This window comes from Saccopteryx bilineata, chromosome 1, assembly GCF_036850765.1.
Source record: "Saccopteryx bilineata isolate mSacBil1 chromosome 1, mSacBil1_pri_phased_curated, whole genome shotgun sequence".
Lineage (NCBI taxonomy): Eukaryota > Metazoa > Chordata > Mammalia > Chiroptera > Emballonuridae > Saccopteryx > Saccopteryx bilineata.
Window position 1 is genome coordinate 86,828,946 of NC_089490.1, and position 25,796 is coordinate 86,854,741.

At 39.6% G+C, this 25,796-nt stretch overlaps 1 long non-coding RNA gene across 1 annotated transcript in view; it reads left to right on the top strand.

Moving 5' to 3' along the window:
• Positions 1 to 5,336, top strand: part of LOC136324431 (uncharacterized) — an 85,536-nt gene extending 80,200 nt beyond the window's left edge. The window contains exon 3 of the long non-coding RNA XR_010729093.1: positions 5,201 to 5,336. This is a non-coding gene — a long non-coding RNA (uncharacterized lncRNA). The remainder of the gene's footprint in view (positions 1 to 5,200) is intronic.
• Positions 5,337 to 25,796: the final 20,460 nt, after the last annotated feature.

The following is a 25,796-nucleotide window of genomic DNA, read 5'->3' on the forward strand; positions in this document are numbered from 1 at the left end:
GGAGGGGGTCCAGATAAACGGCCTCAGGGGGCCACATGCGCGGGCCGTAGTTTGGGGATGCCTGCAAATGGAATGAAATTTGCTGGTTCCTTTCCTTGACTTTTCTAAACATTATTCTAAGTGTTTATGATCTTTTATGTAGTCTTTCTATATCATTCAGATTTCCCTCAAGGTCTGCCTGTCTTGGGTCCCAGCTTATTTTTATGTATCTTTCATTTGCTGTTTGTTCAGTTAAGTGCCAGTTAATGTGCAAATACTATCTGCAGGGTTTCTCTACAGTCTTGACTATCTCAGTTAAATTTTCCAGTTTTCTAATGAGAGAAATGAATGAACTAATATAGATTGAATAACTTTCCCCGCTAGATTTATTGAGATATAGTTGACATATAGCAGTGTAAGTTTAAGGCATACAGCTTAATGGCATACACATATTGTGAAACCATTACCACAGCAAGTTTAGTTAACATCCGTCATCTCATAGATACAAAAAATTTTTTTCTTGTGATGAGAACTCTTAGGATTTACTTTTTTTTTTTTTTTTTTTTTTTTTTACAGGGACAGAGAGAGAGTTAGAGAGAGGGATAGATAGGGACAGACAGACAGGAACGGAGAGAGATGAGAAGCATCAATCATCAGTTTTTCATTGTGACACCTTAGTTGTTCATTGATTGCTTTCTCATGTGCCTTGACCATGGGCCTTCAGCAGACCGAGTAACCCCTTGCTCAAGCCAGTGACCTTGGGTCCAAGCTGGTGAGCTTTTTGCTCAAGCAAGATGAGCCTGCACTCAAGCTGGCGACCTCGGGGTCTTGAACCTGGGTCCTCCGCATCCCAGTCCGACGCTCTATCCACTGCACCACGGCAGGATTTACTCTTAATAACTTTCAGATATATCATAGAGTCATCATGGTGTACATTACATCCCCAGGTGTTTTTTTTTCCTCCCTTGATTTGGGGATAGGGAAGGGATAGAGAGAGAAGCATCAACTCGTTCTACTTAGTTGTGATTGTTTCTCATATGTGCCCTGACTTGGGCTCGAACCAACAACCTTGGAGTTGAGCCAGTGTCCCCAGGGTTGAGCTGGTGACCCTGAGATCAAACCTGGGACCTTGGTGCTCTGGGATGACACTCTGTTAACTCTGCCACCGGCCAGGGCTCCCTAGGTCTTATTTATCTTGTATGTAAGTGGAAGCTTCTAATTTTTGACCACTTTCATCCAATTTTCCCACTCCCCACCTCTAATACCCACAAATCTGATCTCTTTTTTTGAGTTTGGGTTTTTTGAGGGCAATGTTTTTTGTTTTTAGATTTCACATATAAGTAGATAATATAGTATGTCTTTCTTTCAGACTTATTTCACTTAGCATAATGACCTCAAGTTCTATCCAAGTTGCAAAATAGCTGGATTTTCATCTTTTTTTTAATGGCTGAACAATATTCTATTGAATATTAATAACTTTATTGAAAAATTTACTACTGTATATGAAGCCACCTTTCCTAGGTTTTAGAGCTCAAGTTTTGATACTGTCCTCTTATAACTCAAGAGAGTTTTTTTGTTTTGGTTTGTTTTAAGCCCTGGTCAGATAGCTCTGTTGGTTAGAATGTCTTCCTGATGTGCCAACTTTGAGGGTTCAGTCCCTGGTCAGGGCTCATACAAGAATCAAGCAATGAGTGCATAAATTAGTGGAACAACAAATTGATGTTTCTCTCTCTAAAATCAATAAATTAAAAAAAATTTTTTAAACAAAATAAAAGGTATTTTAAAACCTTTTTAAAATTGACTTTTACAGGACCGGGGTAGAGAAACATCAATTTGTTGTTCCATTTATATGTGCCATCATTGGTTGATTCTTATATGTGCCCTCACTGGGATGGAGCCTCCACCCTCAACGTGTTGGGATGACACTCTGACCAACTGAGCTACCTGGCCAGGGCTAAGAGCTTTTTTTTTTGTATTTTTTTTTTTTTTTTTTTTTTTTTTTTGTATTTTTCTGAAGCTGGAAACGGGGAGAGACAGTCAGACAGACTCCTGCATGCGCCCGACCGGGATCCACCCGGCACGCCCACCAGGGGCGACGCTCTGCCCACCAGGGGGCGATGCTCTGCCCCTCCAGGGTGTCGCTTTGCTGCGACCAGAGCCACTCTAGCGCCTGGGGCAGAGGCCAAGGAGCCATCCCCAGCGCCCAGGCCATCTTTGCTCCAATGGAGCCTTGGCTGCGGGAGAAGGGGAAGAGAGAGACAGAGAGGAAGGAGGGGGGCGGGGGGTGGAGAAGCAAATGGGCGCTTCTCCTGTGTGCCCTGGCCGGGAATTGAACCTGGGTCCCCCGCACGCCAGGCCGACGCTCTACCGCTGAGCCAACCGGCCAGGGCCTAAAAACATCTTAATACTGGCCCTGGCCAGTTGGCTCAGTGGTAGAGCGTTGGTTTGGCGTGCAGGAGTCCCGGGTTCGATTCCCGGCCAGGGCACACAGAGGAAGCACCCATCTGCTTCTCCTCCCCTCCCCCTTTCCTTCCTCTCTGTCTCTCTCTTTCCCTCCCGTAGCCAAGGCTCCATTGGAGCAAAGTTGGCCCCGGGTGCTGAGGATGGCTCTGTGGCCTCTGCCTCAGGCGCTAGAATGGCTCTGGTTTGAACAGAGCGACACCCCAGATGGGCAGAGCATTGCCCCCTGGTGGGCATGCCGGGTGGATCCCGGTCGGGCGCATGCGGGAGTCTGTCTGACTGCCTCCCCGTTTCCAACTTCAGAAAAATACAAAAAAAACCCCAAAAAACATCTTAATACTATTATCCATGGACACACATGTGTGACCACATATGAATCAGGATGGAGATATTGAGGATTGCTGTACTAAGGAGTTTAGGCTCAAAGTATCCTTGACTATCATAAAATTGAATCTTTTTAATTTTAAAAGTCTTCTGTTAAGGAAAGCAGACGAGCTCTTTCAGGGTCAGAGCCAGATAGATTAATCATATATACCAATTGTTTTTTCCTACTACACACACAGACATAGCTTAACCAATGATAAGTCATAGGCAAGATGGAAAAAAATTCTTTGAAGGTTAGAATTTGGACTTTCTTAGTAGACATTTGTTGTGTTTTAATTCCTAACATGGCTCAAGCCCTTAAAATATCCTTTTTCCAATGTTTGCTCTTACTACTTCTTAAAATATTGAGTTCCTAATTATTTTTTATTTTGAATGTGTCTCACTCAAGTCTTCTTCTGGCCGTTTTTGAGCAGAGTTTTTCTTTTTTTTTTTTTAGCAAGAGAAAGACAGGGAGAGAAATGAGAAGCATCAGTTTGTTGTAGTTGTATCACTTTAGTTGTTCATTGATTGCTTCTCATATGTACCTTTACCTGGGGGGCTCCAGCTGAGCCAGTGATCCCATGCTCAAGCTGGTGAGCCTGGGCTCAAGCCAGATAAGCCTGCACTCTAGCTGGCTCCCTCCGGTTTCAAACCTGCATCCTCAGCATCACAGGTTGATGCTCTATCCACTGCGCCACCACTGGTCAGGCTGAGTAGAGTTTTTCTTAATATCTTTATTCTTTTTAATGCCACTTCTCCCCCATCTTAATTACTCTTATGTGAACCCTTTCCAGTTCATTTTATCTTTAATGAGGTATATTAACCAGAACTGTAATCAGTTTTGGGTTTACATGAAGGTATAATGTTATGATCATACAGTAGTAGTCAATGTCTTTCATCATTTCATGACTTTTCAATGTCTTGTTGGTTTTTTCATTTGAAGCAAATTAGAATAAAGTCCTCACTAAAGTCTGTAGGGAACTAACTCCTGGGTTCCCCTTTCTAAAGAACTATAGCCTTTTCATTATAAAAGCAATATTCATTTCATTACAAAAACGTTATAAAAGCACGTAGTGTTTTAGAGAAAATTTGGCAACTAAAGAAAGTATAAAGAAAGAAAAAAATTTCATGTTTCCATCAAAACCCATTTTGTGTTTTGGTATACTTACTGATAGTCTTTTTTTCCCCTCCATAATATTTTTATGTATGAGTATGCATTCTATAGCTTACTTTTCTTAAACTTAACTTTAGATAAACATTTTCCACATTTTAAGTGCTTTATAAAAATGATTCTTGACTGCATAGGATTTGGTGAATAAATATATTGTTAATTCAGTTAACCATTAATTCTCATGTTGTTGAAAAGACTTTCATATTGTATGTACTTTTTATCATTTTTAAAGATCTTCCTATGTTGCCAAGTGTTTTGTTTTTAATGTCCTATTACTGGATACTGTGATTAAATATTCATATAGGCTAACACCCATCATCAAACAGACATATCTATATTTATACTTATTTATGTAATCTAATGGCTTGGGAATTGTTTTCTTTTTTTTTTTTTTTTTTTTTTTTTCTTCTGAAGCTGGAAACAGGGAGAGACAGACAGACTCCCGCATGCGCCTGACCGGGATCCACCCGGCATGCCCACCAGGGGCGACGCTCTGCCCACCAGGGGGCGATGCTCTGCCCCTCCGGGGCGTAGCTCTGCGGCGACCAGAGCCACTCTAGCGCCTGGGGCAGAGGCCAAGGAGCCACCCCAGCGCCCGGGCCATCTTTGCTCCAATGGAGCCTTGGCTGCGGGAGGGGAAGAGAGAGACAGAGAGGAAGGAGGGGGTGGGGGGTGGAGAGGCAAATGGGCGCTTCTTCTGTGTGCCCTGGCCGGGAATCGAACCCGGGTCCCCCGCACACCAGGCCGACGCTCTACCGCTGAGCCAACTGGCCAGGGCCGGGAATTGTTTTCTTAAAGAAATTTTCTCCATCTATTTGTGCTAGTACAGTATGATACTTTCATATCTAGTGCTAGCGGATACTCATTAAGTGTCATTTCTCAATATACTTTCCCTTAGTAGTTGGAAGGTAACACTAATCTCAGCTATTTCTCCTTGGCTACTATTTCCTTTTATTTCATTGTATGTTTCTGCACGCTACTTTTATATCAGTTATATATTGTCCTCCTGAGTGATGGAGTTGAGGATAGTATCAGACTTTGCATATCATGCACTCTGTGAGCATAGTTAATTTAATAATGTTTCTACCTTACTTTACCAAAACAATTTTAAGAATAAGGGTAGGTTGCTTATAATTCAATTTATAATATTACTATTCAGGTTATTCAGTGGAATAGTCTCTTCACAGTGACATCTAAACTTTTTGTTTCTCCTTCTTCTATTTTCAGGTTACCATCACGAAAGCCAAAGTGGATTTCTCCAGTGTAGTGTGCCTGCCCCCTTCCGTCATTGCTGTGAATGGGCTGGACGGAGGAGGGGCTGGCGAAAATGATGATGAACCAGTGTTGGTGTCCCTGTCTGCAGCACCCAGTCCCCAGAGTGAAGCTGTTACCAATGAACTGCAGGAGCTCTCCTTGCAGCCCGAGCTGACCCTAGGCCTCCACCCTGGCAGGAATCCCAATTTGCCTCCACTTAGTGAGCGGAAGAATGGTGAGTAGACATGTAATTATTGCATTGTAGTATTGAACCAGGTTCTGCATACAGATCTTTACTCTATTGCATGGATTTAAAAGTTTCTTATAATCTTACTATTTCTTGTAAAACAGAGAAATAGTAATTTTAGGTAAGCATTGTAAGCCCAACAACTTCTTCCTGGGTTATTATAATTGCTTTCTAATTTGTCTTCCTACTCTTCTCCTTCTTCCTCTCTACTCTTTCCATAAATTCATTAGTTCAGCAAATATTTCATGAATTCACTATATTATAAACTGTGGTAAAATTAGGGAGTAATTTGTATTGAATTTTGTGTGGCTGTAGTTTAGTTTTATTCCTATATAATTAACCCATTTTATGAAGATACTGTAATTTATCCATTTTACTTCCGATAGATATTTGGGTTGTTTTCATTTAGAATTGTTATGATCATGGTGCTGTGAAATTCTTGTACATTTTTGGTATACTTGTTGGGATTTTGATTTGAAATATATCATAGGTTAATGGGCAGAATACACATTTAAAATATTGAATATTCCCAATTAGTTATATCTCTTCAATTAAATAGGCCTCCTTTAATATCTTCCCATAGAGTTTTATACTTTTCTCCATAAAGGTCATGCAAATAATTTACTAGGTTTATTCCTGGTGTTTACTTCTTGTTTTTTTAATTTATTTTGTGACAGAGATAGAAAGACAGAGAGAAGGACAAATAGGGATAGACAGACAGGAAGGGAGAGAGATGAGAAACATCAATTCTTCGTTGCAGCTCCTTAGTTGTTCATTGATTGCTTTCTCATATGTGCCTTGATCGGGGCGCTACAGCAGAGTGAGGGACCCCTTGCTCAAGCCAGTGACTTTGGGCCCAAGCAAGCAACGTTGGGCTTCCAGTCAGTGACCTTTGGGCTCAAGCCAGCGACCATGGGGGTATGTGTATCATCCCATGCTCAACCCGGTGACCTTGGGGTTTTGAACCTGGGTCCTCTGCATCCCAGTCTGATGGCTCTATCCACTGTGCCACTGCCTTATCAGGCTTTTTCTTCTTCTTTTTCTTAGTAGACATAAAAAATATATTTTTATAAAATATTTTTGAACTGTTTGCAATGATGGAGAATGGAAATACCAAACTTTTTTAAAACTATGAGTTTTCTATATCTATGCCAGCTATGTGGCATAGACATCCACCTCATTTCTTGCTATCTCTTGTTCACGCATCACTTCCTTTGAAAAGCCTGTCTTAACTCATATTTGTTGTTGAGTGTTTCTCTTTTGGTTTGTCCAGTTGCCCTTTATCATCGTACTTGATCACCCTGTATTATAATTGGAATTCTTTGCTGACTAATATGGGCGAGTCTTTGAAAACTGAAATCAGACATTGTTATACTTCTCTTAAACCCTTCAGTGTCACCTGACAAGTGGATAGAGCGTCGGACTGGGACATAGAGGACCCAGGTTTGAAACCCCAAGGTCACCGGCTTGAGCACGGGCTCACCAATTAGAGCGAGGGGTCTGAACGTGGGATCATAAACATGACTTAATGGGCTTGAGCCCAAAGGTCGCTGGCTTAAAGTCCAAGGGTTGCTGGCTTGAAGCCTAAGGTCACTGGCTTGAGCCCAGGGTTGTTCACTTCAGCAGGGGGTCACTCGCTCTGCAGTAGCCCCCTGGTCAAGGCACATATGAGAAAGCAATCAATGAAAACTAAGGAGTCGCAATGAAGAATTGATGCTTCTCATCTCTCTCCCTTCCTGTCTGTCTCTATCTGTCCCTCTCTCTGACTCTCTCTCTGTCTCTGTCAAAAATACAAAATAGAACAAAAAATCTTTCAGTGTTTTCCTTTGAGGCTTATGATGAAATGATAGTTATTAGGATGAGCGCTGGTTTCCTCTCTGACCTGATTTCTTATTTCTGTCCCCTAGCTCACTCTACTCTGTTCCAGCTGCTCTGACTTTCTTGCTATTTCTTGACCACATCAAGTATATTCCTGTTCCGGGCGTTGGTACTTGCTGTGCCTTTACTGAAGTTCCTGCACAAATGTCATTTCCTCAGGGAGACCTTTCCTCTCTATATTTTATAAAATAGTACCTCCCATTACTCTCTGTCCTACTTTGTCTTCCAAGCACTTATTGTGATGTGTGTGTATCCCTCCACCTTTGATAGTACATTTTATGAGACCAGAAATGTGATTTTGCCCCTGGCTCAAAGTGGGCACCAGGTAAATATTTGTTGAATTACTAAATGAATGTTTTACTTGTTTGTATCACTAGAGGCAAAAACTATTTTTACATCCAAAATGGGAATAGTCATGGAAACTCAAGCAGTTTTTATTTTGGGAAATAGTGGACACTTAGTCCTTTTTTAAAATTTCTTTTCCCATTCCTAATTTCCAACCCCCCCCCCCCCCATGGCAGAGACTTTGCTTATTTACATATGTTCAGAGGGAAAAGTTAGTCCAGAGGGTAAAGCTGAGACAGAAAAAGAGAAAGGATAACTGATAGAGCAGGATTTTTTACTTTGTCTTGAACAGGAGTAAAGACCAGCATTCCTCTGGGATAGGAAGAATGGCAGTGAAGGTGATGATGGACAGCAAACAACAAATATCTTATATCTTGGCAGGAAATGGAGAGAATTGGTACCGACAGCTGTGATGGTCTTAGTGGAGTAGAAGGCAGCTGTTGGAGTTTGGGCAGAGGTGTTGCTATATCTTCAGCCTTTCTCTCTCAACTCTTTATGACATATAAGTCAACTGAATTTTTTCCCAATTTGAAAAACAACTATATAACCTTCTCTTTGGACTCAAGATCCTTCCTGAAAGAGTAGTTTATATTCACTGTCTCTACTTTCCCACATTTTAGAGACTTCATTGCACTGTCTTCTGTCCCACCTCTCTTCGAAAACTGCCATTGTCAAAGTCAATTAGTGTTCTTTTTATTGTAGATTAGATAGGTACTCTTTATTCTATTGAACCTCTCTGCAGCAATTGATATGGTTTGCCAACTCCCTCTGACCAGAAACAACTTCTACTGATTTCTGTGACATTATTCTTTCTGGCTTTTTGAGCTGTGCCTTTCCAGCCACTCTCTTTTCTGTTCAGACCTTTTGTTATCTTTCTATACCCACCTCTTACATTTTGTTATTTCTAGTATTCAACCTTAGGGTTTCTTTACTTCTTACTCTAGATCTTTACCTTGAATGGTTTCCCCCAGAACTTTGGCCTTAACCATCATCATATGCTATTGATTCTCATCTTATACAGGGGTGGGCAAAGTAGGTCAATAATAATAATAATACAATAATTAATAGATGATAGTACAAGACTCAGATCTTGTTTCATGTACTCACAAATGTAAACCTACTTTTGCCCGCTTTGTATGTCCAGGCCATGTCGATCCCCTGCGTTCCAGAATCATATGCTTGGCTGTCTGTTGAACACCTCCACTGGACATTCCACAGACTCAGTATGCTCACAGTTAAGCTCATTATCTTACCTGCAGTTCCTAGTGAATTCTCCATTGTAGGAATTAGTACCACCTTCCACCCAGATGTTCCAGCCAGGGGGTTGTTTTGTTTTCTTCCTAAATGAAAACTTTAATAAAAGTTTTATAATCAGATAACATGTAGGAAAAAAGAAAATAAAAATTTCCTCATAATGACAGTTCATTGATGGCCAGTGGCAGCAGTTATCAGTTTTTGTTTCTTCGTTTATTTGTTTACATTATGCAAATATACTCTGTAAATTATTTTATAAAATTTTCCTATATCATTCAATGGTCTTAGAAAGCATTTTTCTCTGCTTGATATTTGAATTGTGTGTATACAACATTTAGCCAACCTATTATGAGACCCTTACATTGTTTTTATTTTTTTATGTTATAAATACTACTGTGGTGAACATCTTGGTGCAAATAATTGTAGGACAGATTCCCAGTAACAGGTAAAAGGGTATGGACATAAAGAACATTACCCTCTTCTGACTGTATGAGTAACATGTTTTGGTATGAAGTTTTAAATATTTTTAAGTCAATATTTCCAAATTGTACTCCAGAAAATTATAACATGTGATTTTTGGAAATAACTTTTAATTCCGTCTCCCTTCTACCCCTTTCTTCATAGTCGTTAGTCACCAGTTTTTGCGGAGTCGGCAATGTTCACTGCTACTGAATTTATCCTTTTCTTGCCATCTTTACAGCCGCCACTTAGTTCAGATGCTTAATAATATTTCACTTGGATTATTGTGACGTCCTTCTAACTGGTCACCTCTTGTTTCTACTCTTGTCTCTGTGGCCACTGGAAAAATCTTTCTAAATCATAAATGTGGTTACAGCTTTCCTGCTTGAAATCACTTTGATTCCCCATTTCCTCCAGGATAGAGCTTATGCTCCTCAGCATGGCAAATCCAGTTCTTCGTAGCCAGTTTCTGCCCTGCCTCTCATCTGTTCCCACTCACATGAAATGATTTGGTATTTCCCATAAGAGACATGCATTCACATCTCAGTTCCTCTTTCAGTCTAGTTTTTTCTTCCTACAGTGACCATCCTTCTCTTCCGGCTAATGTTTCTGTGTTGTCAAGAATCAGGGGAGTCTTAGGACTTCTTCCTCAGACTCCCAACTTAGGTGAGGGGCTTGCTTTTTCAGTGTTCTTCCAAAGTACCCTGTGCATAATTATCTACTTACTTGTTACTATATTTGACTAGATGAGAAGCTTTGTGAAAGCAAGGATCATGTATATCTTTCTTAGTGGCTAGCCAGAAGTTTTAGTGTGCTAATGAGTTAACTAGAGTGCTTATTAAATGCAGATTGCCATTCTGTGGAGCTGGGTGAGTCCTGGGATTCTAACCAGCATCCAGGTGATGCGAATGCTGTTGCCACACTAAGTAGCAAGGTCTTAGAATATGGTGTTTGCTAAATGTTTGTTGGATACATGAGCAAGTGAATGAATGATGAATCTAGAACTACTAATGCACTGAAACATTGACTTTTAGATTAAGCAATTAAGACAAGAAAGTGATCATTGACTCTTGCTGCTGGACAGAAATAAAATACAACTCGTTTAATTCAGGATTTAGATTATTTGAAAGAAAGACTAAGTCTATCCCTGTACAGGTGAAGGGTTTGGTGGAGTAATTATTTTATTCTCTTAATTAATAATAGAACATTTAGGCCAGAAGTGTTAACTGTTTGTTTTATGTCAAAGAACTCTCTAAATCTGAAATTTTATATATGGGCCCAGTGTGTGAAACATCTGCTCTGATTGGATGAAACCTGAATGGAGGAACCAGAATCCCACTTAATTGGCACCCTTCAGGCCCTCAGGCAGCTCTCAAAAGCACACAAATTGAAAACTTCTGGTGTAGGCCTGACCTGTGGTGGCGCCATGGATAAAGCACTGACCTGGAACACTGAGGTCGCTGGTTCACAAATCCTGGGCTTGCCAGATCAAGGCACATATGGGAGTTGATGCTTCCTGCTCTTCCCTTCTTGTGTCTCCTTCTCTCTCCCTCTCCCCCCCCCCTTTCAAATAAATAAAATCTCTAAAAATATTTTTTAAAAACCCCAAAACTTCTGATCTAGATCATCTATCTACTTTAGTTTGAGTTGTGTCTGGGTCAGCCTCTTCAGTAGCTATAATGGTTTCCTAACTGCCGGTAGCCCAAATTGATTAATTATGTTCGTGCTTACAAAGAATTTGGATACTTGAAACTGACAGATAAACGACAGACTCCTCCCATGAGCCCCTACGGGGATCCACCCGGCAGTGCCTTTCTAGGGCTGATGTTCTGCCCATCTGGGGCCACCACTCCATTATTCAGCAACCAAGCAATTCTAGTGCCTGAGGTGAGGCCATGGAGCTGTCCTCAGCACCTGGGGCTAACTTGCTCATGGAGCCTTGGCTGCTTTAGGGGAAGGGGGAGGGAGGGGAAGAGGTGGAGATACAGGTGTTTGCTTCTCCTGTGTGCCCTGACTGGGAATCAAACCTAGGACTTCTACACACCAGGCTGACACTCTATCGCTGAGCCAACATGCCAGGGCTACTGTTTTCTTTTTTATTCCATCCAGTAGCTATCAGGTGAATGTCTGCACAGGGGCAATATTGTTAGCATCTAGTTACAAGGTTTTCTGGGCCATAATTGGGTCTTCCTTTTCTGTACCTTAATGGTGTTTCTTCCTGTCAAAAGGGGGAAAAGGCTGGAAAATCATTATATTTTATATGAGGTCTTCTTTGCATGGTTATTTGTAGGGAGAGAACTAAAAGGAGCAGAAATGGGCCTGAGAGGGTTATAAAATTGGAAAGTGTGGAGTTTAGAGCAGAATAAATTCTGGAGTTAGAGCTGCCTTTTTATGGATGGTATACTGTGTGTTGAAAGGGTGAAGTGAGAGATTTACTTCTTATATCTGTTTTATTTAGAAGCTTACCTTACATAGAAATCCAGTGAATTAACAAGGGTCCTTACTAGGCAGTAGGTAGTGAAGCTCCTGATTGGAGTCCTAAGAGAAGAGGTGCCTTTGGTTAACCCAATCCTTATTAGCCTAGTTGGAAAAAGTTAATAGAGAAGTTTCAAGATATATTATTGATTGACTGATTGGGAGAGAGAAAGAAAGAGGAAGAAAGAAAGGATGGAAGGGATGGGAAGCATCAACTCGTAGATGCTTCTTGTATCTGTCTTGATTGGGCAAGCCCAGGGTTCTGAACCAGTGACCTCGGCATTCCAAGTCAATGCTGTATCCACTGTGCCACCACAGGCCAGGCTCATGGTGTATTTTAAAAATATTCTTCTGTCTTCTAAGCTGAGCACTTAGGTTTAAAAGATTAATTGATCCATCTATGGATTCTGTCTGGCCTTAGTTTGGAGAAGCCTGGAGACACATCACTAATGATTTTAAATGCATCCCCTTTGGCTCCAGCTAAAGGAGTTCTAGCACATATTGAATGAATGTATCAGAGAAAATTTAAGTTTCACTTTGCTTCTTCCTTTTATGGAGTAGTACTCTTTGAATGTCTTTTCCTCACATATCTGTTCCTTTTTTATAATTTGATATCAGTCTTTTAAGTATGTGTAAGTTTCAGAACTGGCTAAGTCTACATAAGGCTATTTTCAGGAGCCTTTAGAATGGGAGCTGAAATACCAGTTGCTTCTTTTTCTCATTGCAAATATATGGCATTTTAGTTATCCTGTAGGCTTTTGTGGGAAAGCCTGGGAATTTTTACATAATTCATATTTCTTGGCTTCTGTGGGAAAGTATATTTTGTGTTGCAAATGATCAAATTAAAAATGAGCTTTTGGAATAGAGTCCACTTAGAAGTTGGGGACTTGCTTATACTCTTAAGAGGTTGTCTCTTAAAGGTTGGGAATTACAGAGTTGTGACATAGTGAATAGAAATGACATGAATGCATTACTCAGAAGGCCTTGCAGACAAAAGTTGTATAAATTAGTGGATGACAAATTCATAAAGATTTCCAAAAGAAAGCTATCATTTTGGGGGCTATATTTTTTACCTTTTATTTTGTCATTGACTTTTAAAATTTAATTTCAGGACAGTTGTTTGTATCTTCCTGCAATTCTACTTTTCACTGGTGTGATCACCATGGAAATTAGTATTCAGCAGATATTTATAAAGTGCCTATAGTAAGAGACACCAAGGAAGACATTGAAATGTTAAAGAAGTTGTACCACAGCTACTAGTTTTGCCTCTTTCCCTCCCATTCCTTTAATGAATAAACCATTAGCACTTTTATCAGATCTAATAAATACCAAATTTCTTTGTTTTTCCTTTCTGTCTTAGGTAAATCATGTGATAGTTGGCAGAATAGTTACATCAAAGAAAAAAATCATACACCATGATGAAGTGGGATTTATTCTGGGGAGGCAAGGCTGGTACAATATTCACAAATCAGTGTGATTCATCACATAAACAAAAAGAAAGAGAAAAACCACATGATAATTTCAATAGATGCAGAAAAAAGCATTTGATAAAATTCAGCACCCATTCATGATCAAAACTGTCAGCAAAGTGGGAATACAGGGAACATACCTCAACATGATAAAGGCCATCTATGACAAACCCACAGCCAACATCATACTCAATGGGCAAAAATTAAAAGCAATCCTCCTAAGATCAGGATCAAGGCAGGGTTGCCCCCTTTCACCACTCTTATTCAACATAGTTCTGGAAGTCCTAGCCACAGCAATCAGATAAGAAGAAGAAATAAAGGCATCCAAATTGGAAAAGAAGAAGTAAAACTATCATTATTTGCAGATGATATGATATTGTATATAGAAAACCCTAAAATTTCAGTAAAAAAACTATTGGACCTGATAAATGAATTCAGCAAGGTGGCAGGATATAAAATTAATACTCAGAAATCAGAGGCATTTTTATACACCAACAATGAACTGCCAGAAAGAGAAATTAATGAAACAATCCCCTTTACTATTGCAACAAAAAAATAAAGTACCTAGCAGTAAATTTAACCAAGGAGATTAAAGACTTGTACTCGGAAAATTATAAAACATTGATAAAAGAAATCAAGGAAGATACAAGTGGAAGCATATACCGTGTTCATGGATAGGAAGAATAAACATTAAAATGTCTATATTACCCAAAGCAATTTATAAATTCAATGCAATACCAATTAAAATACCAATGACATACTTCAAAGATATAGAACACATATTCCAAAAATTTATATGGAACTAAAAAAGAACACGAATAGCCTCAGCAATCTTGAAAAGAAAGAATAAAGTGGGAGGTATCACACTTCCAGATATCAAGTTATACCACAAGGCCATTGTACTCAAAACAACTTGGTACTGGTATAAGAACAGGAATATAGATCAGTAGAACAGAACAGAGAACCCAGAAATAATCCCACAACTTTATGGACAACTGATATTTGACAAAGGAGGTAAGAACATACAATGGAGTAAAGACAGCCTCTTCAACAAATGGTTTTGGGAAAATTGGGCAGCTACCTGCAAAAAAAAAAAAAGAAACTAAACTTACACCATTTACAAAAATAAACTCAGAATGGATAAAAGACTTAAATGTAAGCCGTGAAACCATAAGTGTCTTAGAAGAAAACATAGGCAGTAAGCTCTTCAACATCACTCACAGCAATGTATTTACTGATTTATTTCCACGGGCAAGGGAAATAAAGGACAGAATGAACAAATGGGACTATATCAAACTAAATAGCTTTTGCACAGCTAAAGACAATAAGAACAGAATAAAAAGACAAACTACACAATGGGAGAACATATTTGACAATACGTCTGAAAAGGGGTTAATAGCCAGAATTTATAAAGAACTTGTAAAACTCAACACCAGGAAGATAAACAATCCAATCAAAAAATGGGCAAAAGAAATGAATAAACACTTCTCCAGAAAGGACATACAGATGGCCAATAAGTATATGAAAAAATGCTCAACACCACTAATCATTAGAGAAAGGCATTAAAACCACAATAAGATATCACCTCACACCAGTCAGAATGGTGCTGATCAACAAAACAACACAGAATAAGTGCTGACGAGGATGTGGAGAAAAGGGAACCCTCCTGCACTGCTGGTGGGAATGCAGACTGGTGCAGCTACTGTGGAAAACAGTATGGAGATTCCTCAAAAAATTAAAAATCAAACTGCCTTTTGACCCAGCCATCCTACTTTTAAGAATATATCCCAAGAACACCATATCACTGATTCAAAAGGACAAATGCACCCCCATGTTTATGGCAGCATTGTTCACAATAGTGAAGATCTGGATATATCCCAAGTGTCCGTCAGTGGACGAGGGGATTAAAAAGTGATGGTACATATTTACAATGGAATACTATGGGGCTATGAAAAAGAAGGAAATCTTACCTTTTGCGACAAAATGGATGGACCTGGAAACTATTATATTAAGTGAAATAAGCCAGGCAGAGAAAGAAAAATATCATACGACCTCACTCATTTGAGGAATCCAATGAACAATATGAACTGAGGAATGGAATTGAGACAGAAGAGAAAGGGACCAGAGGATAAGAGGACAGAGGGAAAGGGGATGATAGGATGGGATAAACCTGCAGGGAAGGTGAGAGGGCGCTGTGGGGAGGGGGGCAAGGGAGATGTTGAGGGGAATACGGGGGAGGGGGGGATGCATTTGGGGCAACACTAGAATCTATGTATACACAATAAATTAAACTCAATAGTAATAATAAAAAGAAACATCAAAGAGCTGTGTAACCACTACTTATTCCAAAATCGCTCATTGTGAGCCCCAAGGAAGCCTCCCGTGTGATCACAACCCCATTTTTTCTTCCTAGGAGTAACTGCTGTTCTTTATAATGATTTGTTTTATCAGCCATGTATTTATTCCTAAACAATATACTATAATTTAGTTGAAGTCTGCATGACTGAATTTGTCTCAGCATAATATGGTATTCATTCATGTATTGGCTTGGGGAATAAGTTCGTAGCGTTTTTACCGAAGACTTTTATTTAAACAAAAAACAATAATTATATCAATAAGTTAATCAATTATATATTCGCCGTTGCTGTTTACAACCTCTCCCCACCTCTCGACCAATTTGTTGATGCCGTTCTGCCAAAAATCGCCTGGTCTGGTGTCAAAGAAGTTGTTGAGCCAGTTTTTAAGGACCTCTTTGTTATCGAAGGTAACGCCCTTCATATGGTTTGACAGGGAGTGGAAAAGATGGTAATCGGTCAGTGCAAGGTCCGGAGAATACGGCGGATGCTGAAGGACCTCCCATTCGAGCTCTTGGAGTGCGGCTTTGACGACTTGTGCAACATGGGGCCTGGCGTTGTCGTGAAGGAGTATGGTTTGACCATGTCGATCAGGTCTTTTCAGTCGAATAGCCTCATTCACGCGGTGTAGCTGGGCAATGTAGAGCTCCTTGTTGACCGTGGCATTCTTTTCAAGCATTTCCCAGTTCTTTATCGAATTCAGAAGGCCTTCCTCTGCGGCACGTGTCATCGACATCAAAGTCGCCGTTTTTGAACTTTGCAAACCATTTCCGTGCTGTAGATTCGCCTATGACACCTTCTCCATACACGTCGCAAATGTCCCGGGCTGCTTCGGCAGCTTTTTGACCTCGATGAAAAGCAAAGAAGAGCAGGTGTCGAAAATGTTGATTTTTGCCTCCTGGGTATTCCATTTCTAAGCCTCAAAACTAATAAAAAATTAAATAACTCAAAAATACAATTAACATAGTTTTGTAGAGCAGAAAGAGTTTTATCGAATGAATACTTACCCTTTGCCAAACAGCAAACAAATCGTTGTAAAATAAAATACAAAAACGCTACGAACTTATTCCCTAACCCAATAGATAGCTTTAGTTCACCCATTTTCATTACTGTATTGTGGATGCACCCATGGAAAATTTTCATAATTTTATAAAAATCCATTTGGTTGATGAACATTTGGGTTCTTTCCAGGTTTAGGTTATTCCATGTTGCTGTGAATGTTCTTGTAACTTGGTACATGGGTACAGGCATATATACATAGGAATGGAAATTCCTATTATGTATGTGTGTGTGTAGTAATGTAAAATTATTAGGTAATGCTAAACTGTTTTCCAAAGTGGTTGTACCAGTTTATATGCTCTCCAGCAATATATGAACTTTCTCACTGCTCCATATCCCTGATAACACTCAGAATTATTAGACTTTTTTGCTTGTTTTGTTTTTTAGAGAGAGAGAGAGAGAGAAGCATCAATTTGTAGTTGTATCATTGTAGTTGTTCATTGATTGCTTCTCATATGTGCCTTGACTGGGGGCTCCAGCCAAGCCAGTGTCCCCTTGCTCAAGCCAGTGACCATGGGATTGTATTGATGATGCCATGCTCAAGCCAGCAACTCCGCGCTCAAACCTGCTATCTCGGGGTTTTAAACCTGGGACTTCAGTGTTCCAGGTCGATGCTCTCTATCCCTATCCACAGTGCCACCACTGGTTGGGCATGGAATCATTTACACTTTTTAATGTTTACTGTTCTGCTAGTTAGGTAAGGTATCTTATGACATTCTTGATTTTCATATTACTGTTTTCTAATGAGGTAAAAAATCTCTTATATTTATTGGTCATTTGTATTTCTTTTTTTGTGAAGTGCCTAGTGAAATCTTTTGCCCTTTTTTTCTATTGCCATTTGTTTTCCTGTCGACTAATAGTTCTTTATATATCTGGAATACTAGTTTGTTATTCTTAAATGTATTATGGATACCTTTCCCACTCTGTGATATGTCTTAATCATTCTCTATAATTCTTTTGATTAAGAATTTCTAAATTTAATGTTGATTTATGAGTCTTTTATAGTTAGTTTTATGTCTTAATTTTTTTTGTAGGGGGGTAAAATAAGCCCCAATTTATTTTTTTTTTCAAATGGATGCTCATTTATTAAAAAGACTGTGCTTTCCTCATTGACCAGCAGAGCTGCCTCTTTCATGTATCAAGGACCTACCTGTGTGTGGTGTGTTTCTGAGCTCACTGTTTGCATTAGTCTTACTTATCTATGCTTGTACCAACACCTAATACTTTTTTTTTTTTGGATTGAGTGCGAGAGAAAGGAAGGGAGGATGAGAAGCATCAACTTGTTGTTGCTTTCACTTTAGTTGTGTATTGATTGCTTCCAAGGCTTTGGGATTGTGTGCTAAGTATTGGAGAGATAGTAAGGAACAAGACAGATAAGGTTCTCATTGTCATGGAATTTACAGTTAGTGAAAGAAAGATTAAACAAGGACTTATATACACTAATTTATAGTTAAAACTTTGAGAAGTGCTTGGGGGGGGCAGAGCATAAGATGTTATAACAGATTTAATAGTGATGGTTCTAATTTAGGTGGTAGGGTGTTGGTCAGGAAAAGCCTCTTGAGGGAAGAGACATTTAAGCTGACAGCCAAAGCATAAGTAGTGATGGGCAAACAAAGGAAAGAGGGACTAGCTAGCATCTGTTAAGGCTGGGGGAAGGGGGACAGGGAAAGGGAAACAGGACAAATAGGGGATTATTGGGGAAAACTTGGCACAGCAGAACTAAGAGAATACCAGTATGTCAGTGGAGGGATTGAGAGATAGAGTGATGTGAAATAGGTAGATAGGGGCCAAATCACACTGGCCTTTGTAGGCCTTGTTAAGAATTGAGGTTCTTGAGAAATATCAATACATTGTCCCATTCCAGAGTGCCCGATTTATACTTCTGTCAATGCTGAGTGCCTGGTTCATTTATTAATATTGATAGTGCCATTTGTAAAAGACTGCTAATGTGATAGATGAAACGTTTTCATTTCTATTTGTATTTCCTGAATTACTAGTGTGGAAGAACTTTTCTCTAAATGTTTGTAGCTGGTGGGTGTTTGATTCTTTTTGACCATCCAGTTGCTCACTAAAACATTATTTTTAAGGTTCTTCCACAAGTACTTAGTAACAGACTGGGACTACTTGTCAGGAATTTGTAAAAAGAGTTTTCTACATGTCTTTCACTCTTAGTACTCTGCATAAGGAAAGGGCTGGATTAGGTCAAGACTGGGTTTATTTTGGCTTTGTTATTTTATAATTCATAGGTATACAAGTTTGTGGAGTTGGAAGTTTGAAAAGAAACTGATGAACTTTGGTGCCTTTATTTTTTTAAGAGCTAGCTCACATCATTCTTCCCCTAAAATGCAATCCAAGTCTCTTGTAGCCAGAATGAAGTGCTTCTGCTTTTATATCTGTTTAGCTTGTTGTTTGTAGCACATTATTTTTCATTTTTTAAAATTGCCGGTTAGAAATTTTCTATCCTACTTCATTATAAGGCCCTTGAAGGCAGAGACAGTGTCAGTCTGATTCATCCTTGTCTTTGTACTCCTGTTGGCTTTGACGTTGTGCACAATGACAATATTTCAGACATATAGTATGAATGAGTTGGCTGTTTATATTTATGGCTATCATAGCCCTTAACATTTACTACACTTTGAAGAGTTAGCTGAAAATACAGGCTTCATCTATCCTGAAGCCAAGGAATAGCATACCTATGGTGATGTGTGATTCTTCCAGGTCTGCAGATCTTGACTGGGTTTTCCATCAGTAGTAGGTTGTGGTCACAGGAAATAGAAGGTGCCCAGAACCTGTAGTAACTTGCCTGGGTGCTGGGTTATGTTTCTTTTGGATATTTTCTTGCCCAATACTAGGTGTTTGGGGGAGAGACTTAACTGGTTAGAACTTAGAAAATTTTAATATGATGATTAGATTTTTGTAGAGCTGAAAACTCATCATACATGCAGTTGTGAGAACCCAAATCAGAAATGGACATAGGAATAAGGTTACATTTCAGTGTTCTGAAATCCCATAGAAATCATTTGTTATTTTGTGTATACCTGTTTATACTATAGTCTATCATAGAAATTGATATCAGTTGTTAGTGAGGTTGACTAACTTTTGATGGTTAAAGGATTGCTTCTTTTGTAGGTGACATAGGCTCTCTGTTTCTGTAGTTTCTCCTACTCATTCCCTACAATTTGGACATTTTCATTGTCATTAGCACTTAATATTGCTGAGGACATTATTGTGGATGTCCTTATTTTGTTAATCCTATACTTCAATGCTATGGATAATTTGTCTTTTTCATGTGGTTTTCTAAATAATAACATCTTCAGCGTGTGTTCTAATGAAAATTGTAGTAGACTACCTGTCTTTTCTGGGGTAGGTAGGGATTCTTTTGTTACAAACTTTTCTCATGCTGTTAGAATTTTTTTGTGATAAATAGGGCTTTTCATTTCATTTAGCATACATTTATGAATGCTTTCACATCAGATACTGTGGTGGATCTTTTAATGCAGGGGCATTAAGTCCTGTGGTAAAGAGCAGCAATAGAGGTGGGCCCAGGTTCTTGGGGAGTATAAATAGGGGCTATTTATCATATTCATGGAGTGTGTGAAGAGATTGAGGAAAATGCCAGAATCAGGAAAGGCTTTCTGGAGAAGGCAGTACTTAAACTCTTCTTTTTTTTTTTTTAACTGAGTCTTGAAGGATGAATTAGAATCGGGTGATAACAAGGATGGGTTTTAATTGAGGCAAGACTGGAGAGAAAGCACAATTAAGAAGCTGTTGCTGAAGTACTACCTATGAAATGTCCTTGTGAAAAACTTTAACCTGAATTGAATCAAGCTGTTGTACCTAATTTGTAGTTCACTGAAAGTATAGGGGATGGAGCATGGATAGTTAATGCCATGAGGATACAGTCAGCAAAACCCAAAATGTTGGAAAACAATCTGGCTTTTTCAACAAAGAAAAGAAGAAAGGAAGGAGGGACTCTATATATTAAGAGAAATTTAATAGTCATCACTGAAAATGCAGTGTGGCATGACTGGTGGTGGTGCAGTGGATAGAGCGATTTCCTGGAACAGCTGAGTTCCCAGGTTCAAAACCCTGAGGTCACCAGCTTGAGTGTGGTCTCTCTGGCTTTCCAACTTGAGTGCGGGCTGCCAATTTAAGCATGGGGTTGTTGGTTTGAACATAGGTTGCCGATTTGAGTGTGGGATTATTAACATGATCCCATGGTCGCTGGCTTGAACTCAAAATTTGCTAGCTTGAACCCCAAGGTCACTGGCTTGAGCCCTCCTGGTCAAGGCACGTCTGAGAAGCAATCAGTGAACAACTAAAGTCAGGGGTCCCAAAACTTTTTACACAGGGGGCCAGTTCACTGTCCCTCAGACCGTTGGAGGGCCGGACTATAAAAAACAACAACAACTATGAACAAATCCCTATGCACACTGCACATATCTTATTTTAAAGTAAAAAAACAAAACGGGAACAAATACAATATTTAAAATAAAGAACAAGTAAATTTAAATCAACAAACTGACCAGTATTTCAATGGGAACTATGCTCTTCTCACTGACCACCAATGAAAGAGGTGCCCCTTCCAGAAGTGCGGCGGGGGCCGGATAAATGGCCTCAGGGGGCCGCAGTTTGGGGACCCCTGACTAAAGTGATGCTACTATGAGTTGATTGTCATTTCTCTTCCTTCCTGTCTGTCTGTCTCTTGCAAAAAAAAAAAAATGTGTTGTTCCTGTTGGACTCTGATTTGATTAAATCAGTATTGATTTAATCAAGTTTTTCTTTGGGGAAACTTGAGCATTGATTGGATAGTTGATAATATTAAGGAATTCTAAAAATTTAGTTGTGGTAATGGTATATAGTGCTCCTGTTAAAAAACAAATTTTTGTTTTTTGTATATACAGAATAAAATGAAATGAGATGATACTTAGAATTGGCTGCAGAGTGATCCAGTGTTGGCTGGGTGCTGTGTGTGTGTGTGGGGATGATATGTTGATATATTTTGAAGCTAGATGCTGGGGTACATTGAACTTATTATGCCATTATTTCTACCTTTGTTCATGTTTGAACTTTTCTATAATGTTTAAAAAAACTGTTGCTATACTCCAGGTAACAATTATTGAGGACCTAAAATAAAACTCTGGTTGTAGGGATGTAGCAAAAAGGATGGATTTAGGAATAAATTATGTGGTTGATAATTACTTATACTTAGATGTTTGGGGTTGGAGTGTTACTGTTACCTAAGATAAGGCAAATGGAAGCAGTGTACCTTGAGGTCATGGTATTGGAAGCTTGCTTTTGGAATGCATAGTTGGTAGCATACATATGAAGTCAGAGCTAGATATGGATCAGTATGTAGGTGGTAGTTAATCTTAAGAAGGGATGAGATTGCCCAGGGAGAATACGTAAAAGGAAAAGGGTGCCCCTGAGAAGGGCAGAGAAAGAGGAGCCACTTAGGATTCTGAGAGAAAAGGTCAGAAAATTAGGAAAGTAGGCTTTTTAAGAAACTCAAGGAGAGGCCCTGGCAGGTTGGCTCAGCGGTAGAGCATTGGCCTGGCGTGTGGGGGACCCGGGTTCGATTCCCGGCCAGGGCACATAGGAGAAGCGCCCATTTGCTTCTCCACCCCACCCCCTCCTTCCTCTCTGTCTCTCTCTTCCCCTCCCGCAGCCAAGGCTCCATTGGAGCAAAGATGGCCCGGGTGCTGGGGATGGCTCCTTGGCCTCTGCCCTAGGCGCTAGAATGGCTCTGGTCGCGACAGAGCGACGCCCCGGAGGGGCAGAGCATCGCCCCCTGGTGGGCAGAGCATCGCCTCCTGGTGGGCGTGCCGGGTGGATCCCGGTCGGGCGCATGCGGGAGTCTGTCTGACTGTCTCTCCCCGTTTCCAGCTTCAGAAAAAAAAAAAAAAAAGAAAAACTCAAGGAGATCAGAAGTTTTCAGAAGGGTATGGAAACTATGACAGGTCAAGTAGGATTATAGCTTGTTTAACAGTTCCTCTTGATTATGAACACTAAAGTCCTTTGGGGAGCTGGTGGGGGTTGGAAAAGCTTTGTGGGTAAACTGTTGCTATCCTGCAGTTATTAAGTCCCTTCAGGGTAGATTAATAGAGACTGTAAATCAGGGGTTGGGAACCTATGGCTCACGAGCCAGATGTGGCTCTTTTGATGGCTGCATCAGCTCGCAGACAAATCTTTAATTAAAAAAAAAAACGTTAAAAATATAAAACATTTCATGTATTACAATCCATTCATTTCCTACTGTTCATGTTTATGGTTGCGGGTGGTTGGAGCCAATCACAGCTGTCCTCCAGGACAACACCAAATTTTTATTGGATAATGCGTAACATACATGGGTCGTTGTATGGCTCTCATGGAATTACATTTTAAAATACGTGGCGTTCATGGCTCTCTCAGCCAAAAAGGTTCCCGACTCCTGCTGTAGATCATATTAAACTTGTGTTGATTAGCTAAAGCTTTAGGATTACCATATTTCCCCATGTATAAGATGCACCTTAATTTTGGGGCCCTAAATTTGAAGAAGAAAAAAGAAAGTGTTATGTAAAATTATTGGACTCAAGTTTTATTCATCATAAAATTCATACAACTCCTCATCACTCTGAAAACTCCCATCCATTAGCTTGTCCTCATCTGTGTCTGATGACAAATCACTGTCTTCATATATTGCCACGTCCTCCAGTTTCATCTATGGCATTTGAAATGCCACACTTCTTAAATGACTTGACAATGCTCTCAATCTTGATATTATCCCAGGCTTTTTTTACCCAGGAACAAACTTTTTCTATAATTGGTTTCTTCACTCTTCTGGGTGGTGTCAAATTGTCCCCAGAAGACTTCATCCATTGGCTCCATTCATCTCTTATGGCAGCTTTGAAGTGTTTGTTAATGCTGACATGAAGTGGTTGGCACTGGATGTCAAGCCTCCAGGTATAGTGGCAAGTTTTGTTTTTTGCTCTGCAGCAATCTTCTTTGTGTTTTTTGTTATGTGTGCCCTGAACTGCTCAAGCACCAATAGGGCAGGTTTGCGTAAGAGCTCACCTGGTCTCCTCCAAACTTTCTCAAACCAGATCCTCATCCCACCCTGATCCATCCAACCCTTGTCATGAACGTGGACCATCAGTTCTTGAGGAATGTCTTCTTTTGACATTGTTTTGTGTTTGAAAATCAGCATAGGAGGCAGTGTGGTTCCATTGGCACAACAAGCTAGAACAACTATATAATGGCTCTTTTCATGTCCACTTGTCTTCACAGTTATAGTTTTCACCCCCTCCTTCTCAACAGTTTTGTTACTTGGGACATCAAATTGAAGGGGGACTTTGTCCAGATTTGCAGTCTGTCCCAACTCACAAACTGATATGTCTTCCAACATTGAATGACAAAATGATGAAGTTCAAGGATCTTCTTCTGCTCGTAGCTTTCAGGCATCTTTTGGGCAAGTCTGGTGCATATACACATGCTTAGTACATTCTGTTTCATGAACCTGAAGCACCAATTGTGTTCTTTGAAATGAGTAACTTCTTTTTCATCAGCAGTTCGTCTTGCCCCATGCTGAACCATCTTTGTGGACACAGGAATTCCAATTGCCCTTCGCTCTTTAGTCCATATCTCCAATTCCCTCTCTAAATCAGGCCATTTTGCTGACTTGCCTCTCATGGCCTTCTTCTGCCGTGGCGTTTTCAGTAGGGTTTCTCCTTCCTGTAGCCAGTCTCGGATTGATTTCTCAGTTGGAGGAGGACCAAACTTAAGTTCAGCAGCACGATTCCCATTTACTTTTGCAAACTGGATGACTTTTAACTTGAATTCAGCACTGTACAAAAATCTTTTCTGAGCAGAACGTGGCAAAATGTAACCTACTGTAATATACCAGTAACAAATGCAAAACAATGAACGCAAAGACAACAAAGTGGTAAATGCAAGTAAAAAAAATCTACAACCACTGTATAAGACACATTCTTAGATCCCAACTTTTTTGAAAAAATGATGTGTTTTATACATGGTGAAATACGGAAAAAGCAAAAGTTTTGGGGTTTTTGTTTTTGTTTTTTGAAATTAAGAGTATTAACCTTCATTCCCTTGGTGCCATTAACTTGAAAATCATGTTCACTTGTGCAGAGACCTTGTCAAAGTTAACTTGAGTTCTTTTCCTATGAAATTTTTGCTAATTTACACAAAAAATAGAACTGAATCTGCCATTAGGAGTTTAAACTTTTAGAATTGTGAAACCTGTCACTGTGCTGCTGCTCTGGGGTAAATGCAAAATCTTAGCAGTAGGCAAAGATGTTGCTTATTTTCTTTTTATTTAAAGATTAATTTTTTAGGTTTTTATTTTAAAAATTGTTAAAATAACAATTTCTCTAGCTCCTTTTATCCCAAAGTACAGATGAAATAGATAATGGATGTGGAACTGCTGTGAAAAAGTTAGCAAGTCAGGCCCTGGCTGGTTAGTTCAGTTGGTTAGAGCATCATCCTGATATGCAAAGGTTGTGGGTTCGATCTCCAGTCAGGGTGCATAAACAGATCGATGTTTCTGTTTCTCTCTTTTCATCTCCCTCTTCCTCTCTCCCCCACCTCTCTCCCAGTTAAATAAATTAAAAAATCAATTAAAAATTAATAAGTCAGTCAAAATGTGATGTGTCGATATCTATGTAGGGCTAGAATATTGTGGCCTTCTAAACACTTTTAACAGCAAAGAGAGAAGTTTTGGCAGGAAGGAAACAGCCCTCTCTGCCCTCCCAACCATCTTCTGTGTAGGAATCTTGTAATTTGTATATATTTTCCTGTAAGTACAGAACTGTGAGAACTTGTTTCTTTTGAAAAACCCTCACACAGCAAATTGTACAACCCACATAGGGACAAAGGAATGACTCAACCTTTTAGGGATGCTTTTCCAATAGTTGCTAACCTCTGACCAGACTATAATGTAGTATGAGAGTTGAAATTTAGCCATTTTTCATAAGACAGTTTCAGAGCTTGGTTGCCAGAAAGGGACAGAGAGAATAATGATTCTGTCTTTC